This window comes from Anas acuta, chromosome Z, assembly GCF_963932015.1.
Source record: "Anas acuta chromosome Z, bAnaAcu1.1, whole genome shotgun sequence".
Classification (NCBI taxonomy): domain Eukaryota; kingdom Metazoa; phylum Chordata; class Aves; order Anseriformes; family Anatidae; genus Anas; species Anas acuta.
Genome location: NC_089017.1, coordinates 66,122,652 through 66,128,378, shown reverse-complemented (window position 1 = coordinate 66,128,378; position 5,727 = coordinate 66,122,652).

Below are 5,727 nucleotides of genomic sequence, written 5' to 3'. Positions count from 1 at the left end.
CATCATATTTTCTCCCCCTGTCCTTCTGAGGAGGGGGAGTGAGGGAGATGGATGGTGCAAAACCACCACAACCACCATTCTGATGTTACACATGTCAAAATGGAAATGTGCGACAGCTGCCTAAATCTACAAACCTGTAGATTTAGTAGATGCTGGAGAGGAGAAAAAAAATGAGGGAGTATGATCATGACTTTCTAGTCTTTGTTTTGCACCTTTAGTTTACATTTCTATGTGGTCCCTCAGATGCGGTCTAAGAGACTTTCTGGTTAAGGATCTGGTATTTCTCTCCTCAAGAAACAAATAGACTAACCTAGCAGGTCCAACACAGAACTGATATCCAAAGACAGTGATTCAACAAATAAGGAAGACAAAACAGGATGTATTTCAGAAGGGCATGCTTCAGCCTTGTATCAGTCCATTGTCATTTTGAAGAAAAAAGTGAAAGCTTGCAGCAGCAGAATCTATAATTGCAAGAAAATTAAGTGAAACTGTTTCCAAGGTTTACTACTGATAGTTATAAATACACTGAAAATTGTGTCAGACTATGTACCTCCTTTAGCCATTCTGCTAAATCTAGATTATTCTATGGTGCATGCTAAAATGATAAAGAAAAGTAATTACTGTAAAAGTGGCTTGTGGTAAAGTGAAATCTACCAATATACATACAGCTGCTAAGAGGTAGTAAGAGATGTTTTATCTTTGTCCACAAGTTCAAGCACGGAGTTTCTATCAACAGAAGGAGAACAGAATTCATACATAAATGTCAGTACAAAAGAATGGCAATGATAGTCTGGAGTTTGTAGGATATTATATATTATGGAGGACATTGCCTCTGTAGTTTCATTCCTTGTTTCCTAAGGAAACAGAAACTTATGTATAATTTAACAATACATAGAAGATAGCTGGCTTTCATCAGTAGTTTTCTTCCCAGCTAGAGCAATCTACTAGACCCTATCTTTTTCCTACTTGTTTGATCCAAAACATTTAGGTACAGGATATAAAAGCTATCGACTGAAAAGCTGGAAGTCTCAAAAGAAAGTGTAGTTAGTGTCTGAATCCAAATTTCTCCTAGTGCATTGCTAGCAGTTTACTTATTGAAAGTATTAGAGTAGGGTAGCATGTAGAGGATAGTACAGTAGCTTTGCCCTTTTCAGTCAGAAGTGGCCAGAATCAGGACTTCCAGATCCAGGAAGTCCATTTCAGTTTTCACTGAGCTGACAGAAATTATATCTGAAACACATGTTCTATAACATCATTTGTCCAGGACATACATTAACTTAGAAATATTTTTGCAGAGCACAGAGACTAAAGATTGGAACAGTTTTATGGCAGCAGGTGCTGAAATCTTTTATAAATAGTTGCTGCATACTAGCAATGCAAAGCTTCATCTGTAATACAGCTCATTCTCCTGTGTGTGTCATGAGAGCAGGATGTAGGAGCACAGCAATAAGTAGGAACAAAGGTTTTCTTAATGGGGTGAGGAAAGGGGGGAAGTTGGTTGTAATATAAATAATTACACTTTGGTTTATCTTTCAGTTCTCCAGCTTTGATACACTTGGTGAGATTGCTCAAGTTGTAATTGCTAAAGAGACATAATTCAAAGGCCTACATAATTGATTCCCAAATTATGATATTATTTGCTGTGCCCTTGGGCCTTACACCTTCAGACTAACACCGTGGGATTAATACCTAATTATGTTTTACAACTAATTGTTAACAGGTGATCCTATTGATATTGGCAAGCAACTTCCATTAAGAAGAGTTTGACTGTCTATTGTAGTAGTCTCTTCTCTTTAAGGTGTCTTTAAGGTGAAAATAATAGGTTTTCTATTTTCTGTATAACAGACAAATCACCTATCTAGGTTCAAGTGGTTCAGAGACAATCAAGTATATCCATATCATATCAAGCATCAGTATACTGTCTGATGGATCTCAGGGTGTCTTTATTCTGTTTCTCCATAGTCAGGCAATTCGCGTAAATAAATAAATGATATAAGGTGCTTCAAGCTGTATTTAAAAGAACAAAAATATTGTGGAACCGAAAGAAGTAATAGTCAAAAAAACAAAAACACAAACAAACAAACAAACAACAAAAAAAAAACAGAAGTTGGACACCCAGTTTCCATTGAATTGTTGACAGCAGCATGTATCTGACTTCTGTGTGTCTTTAAAGATCACAATTTTCTGTGGGTCACATAAAAATAACAGGGTTAAATAGATCTCTTTTCCTGTGAGATTTTAAACAGGGCAGCTATCCTTTCAAACCAGCTTTCTGCTTTTAAAGACCAGTCCATCTGTTTAAAAATTCTAAATATGTTGCTTTTAGCTTGCCAAAGTTGCTAGTCGCTGGATAGTACTATCCAGAAATCTCAGTGTGGGGACAATGAGAGCAATGTTTGGACAATGGGAACGGGTTGCCCAGGGAGGTGGTGGAGTCACCATCCCTGGGGGTGTTCAAGGGAAGGTTGGACGTGGTGCTTAGGGATGTAGTTTAGTGGGTGACATTGGTGGTAGGGTGATGGTTGGGCCAGATGATCTTGGAGGTCTTTTCCAACCTTAATGATTCTATGATTCTGTGATTCTATGAATGTCATGATTACTTTTTTTTTTTTTTTGTTAACATCAGCATTCAGTACAACAAACACAAAACTAGGAAGCAAACTCCACTTTCTTTTCTGCAAAGAAAGTTACTCACAAAATGTATGCCTTTCCATTTATTCCTGAAAAGAATTAAGAAAAAGTCAAAACCATTAACGTTCGTTGCAAAGTGTGCAAATTTTGTGCTATGGAACTGAGACCAATAGCTGCTATCATGGAATTTCATTGCACTTAGAACTTCCATTGCAGGTTTGCCTGATGCTTTACATTCCTTTATGCAACAAGAATCAGAATCTCGATGCTTACCTGAACAGTTTTGACATAAATTTATTTTCCTTCTGAACTCATGCTTACTTCAAAATTGCTAACACCACTTCCTATTCCATCTGCCTTAAAAAAGGTTACTGCTTTCCTCACATTTTTAAATGCACAATATACAAATGATGAGGATATCGATAGCTTTAAATTGATTTGTAAAAATCTTTACATTCTTTGCATCTTTTAATGGGGCTGGGTAATTGGAAGTGCAAAGTTTGTATGTTAAGTCTGCAGATTCACAGCTGCTTTCATCTGAACAGTGGTTATCTGTAGATTATATTTTGCAGAAATAAATAAATAAATAAATCTTTTGAAGAGAATGACCTTTCAACATAAGCTGGCTCCTGTGTCCCTTCTTTCTTTAATCCTTTGTCCCCAACACTGCTGCTAATGCACACATTAGTCACAGTAGAAACAGTTAAGAGAGAAGTAGTCAGTTTCTTGTCAGTCAAACATATGGCACTTTTTAAATCTGCTGGGATTAGGATTAGAAACAGCTATTAGTCCCCTATTCACTTTCCAAGTAATGTAAGTGGACCAATTTATATAAAGTTTATGTCCGTACACCAGCTGTTCACAAAAATTAAAGGTAATTACAGAGGCCTAGAACATCAGACACTTGCAAAGATATATAGAGGAAAAGTGGTCTAAAATTATTGTAGCCCTGTCTAATCTATTTCTAGAAAATACTAGTTTTAAACATTCAGAACTTCAGAATTCTAGGGCACATGTTGAACTAGACAATTTTAAATTGTAAGTCTTTAGGTCTTTAATGATAGTGTGATTGTCAAATTCCCACTTATGTTTGGTGGTTTTTTGTCTGTTTGTTTTTCATGATAGAGTGCAGTATTTATTGCTGTTAATAAATGAGTTAGAATATACAGATATGTATATGTGTGTGAATATGTGTATAAATATTTGTACATAAAAGTCAGTCCTGATCCCATGAAATTAAGTATTGCTTTTTTTATTATTATTATTAAAAATTAAGGACTATCCCACTGAAATATACAATCAGGTGTAGCTCCATTTCACCTTTTAAAATTAGTACTAGTATTTCTCAGTCACATGCAAATTTGTCAATAATTTCCTTTATTTGTTCATTTTATAGTAGACCAGAATTTCCCTATATATCTTAAATTTACTTATTCACTAGTCCTTAATATAGCCTTAATATAATGGAAGATTGAGGAGCAATGTAATCCAAAACTGTACTTCTGTATTATGGATAATATGGCTCTTCTGATCAGTCTGTCAAATTTTTAATATCAATTCCAGCTATATCGCTGGAATATATTTGTTGTTGTATTTTGCTATATTTGTTGTTGTATTTTGTTATATGTATGTTTTGTATGTTGTTGTGTTGTGCTATTCAACTAAAATTTAGAGCAGTTGATAGTATTTAAAAAGACAAAACTCTGAAAAGGAGTCCTCATCAGAAGTCTTCATCTGAATGGAAATCCCAGCCTACTGTGCAGGAAATATTCTTTGTCCTTACAGGATGAATAAGACAATTACCAATTGTGAGAACTGACACAGACAAAATGGAAAGGCAATAAAATTTAACACTGTGATGTTCACTTAACAAAATATTTGATTGCATTATGAAAAGAAAAAAAAAAAATCATAACACTTGAAAATCTCATTAAAAAAGAGAATGAGAAAATCTAATTACAAGAGTTGACCAAAAAAAGAGAGGCTATTTTTAATTTTGTCTTGAGCAAGACTGAGGTGTTAATTCAGATGATGCTCACAGAATCACAGAATAGAATCATGTTATATCCAGAATTATAAAATATTTAAAACAATTATTGTTCCAAAGACCCAGAGGCAAGTAAATTTTTCAAAATGCTTTCTGCATATTTGAATTATACACAGTGCTTAGTAGCTGGATCAAAGACTTATAATCAAGTAAGACATAGATAACCTGAGCAGTCCAGTTGGAAAGATACTTAAAATCTTAGAACAGTAGAATATCAAGTAATTACAAAAATTAAGTAGCATCATGTCTTACAAGGAAAATTATTTTTTCTACAAATTTCTCAGAAACTATTTACTTTGTCAATATTTAGTTGCTGAGGTACTATCAGTATTCAGTGAGACTGAAAAATTATCTTGGATCACAAACTAAAACATAGAAAACAGACAGCTGGATCAAAAGGTCATTTTTCATCATATCTAAGGGTTAGATTTAAACCTCAGAAATCTGTGCTAGATCTTGTCTTTAACAATATTCATTGATCTGCATAGGTCAGCAGGGAATAAGGTGGCAAAATTTGTAATGACAGTTATCTATGTGGTTCTCTAATCACATGGCATTAGCCACTCTTTGAGATTGGTCCAATTTATCTTCATTGTGATCATCAATTGCTGTGTAGAATTAAAGTTTGGCCTTCGTGGCATAAATAAATGCGACTGTATAACTAAAACTCTGATAGCTAAAATGTTTGTTTGAAAATTATTTGTATAAAAATATAATTAAATGAAAAGTTACCCATCTGTGCACGAAGAAGGAATGGAATGTTGGGTGTTGTATTTTATTTTTATTTTTATTTTTTGGTTTGGATTTGTTTTTGTTTTTGTTTTTTTCTTTGCTTGATTGTAATGGTTTGATTGCTACAAATTTTCTTAATCACAAATTTAGCAAATTTATGAGGCCAAAATTAGATAAGAATAGGTATTATTACATGTCCAGCTATACAGTAAGTTCATAAAAAAAAAAAAAAAAAAAAAAAAAAGCTTAAGACAGGATCTATATTCACCATATATAAAAGAGGACGGAGTGTCAAGACAGCCCTTGATTCTGACCAC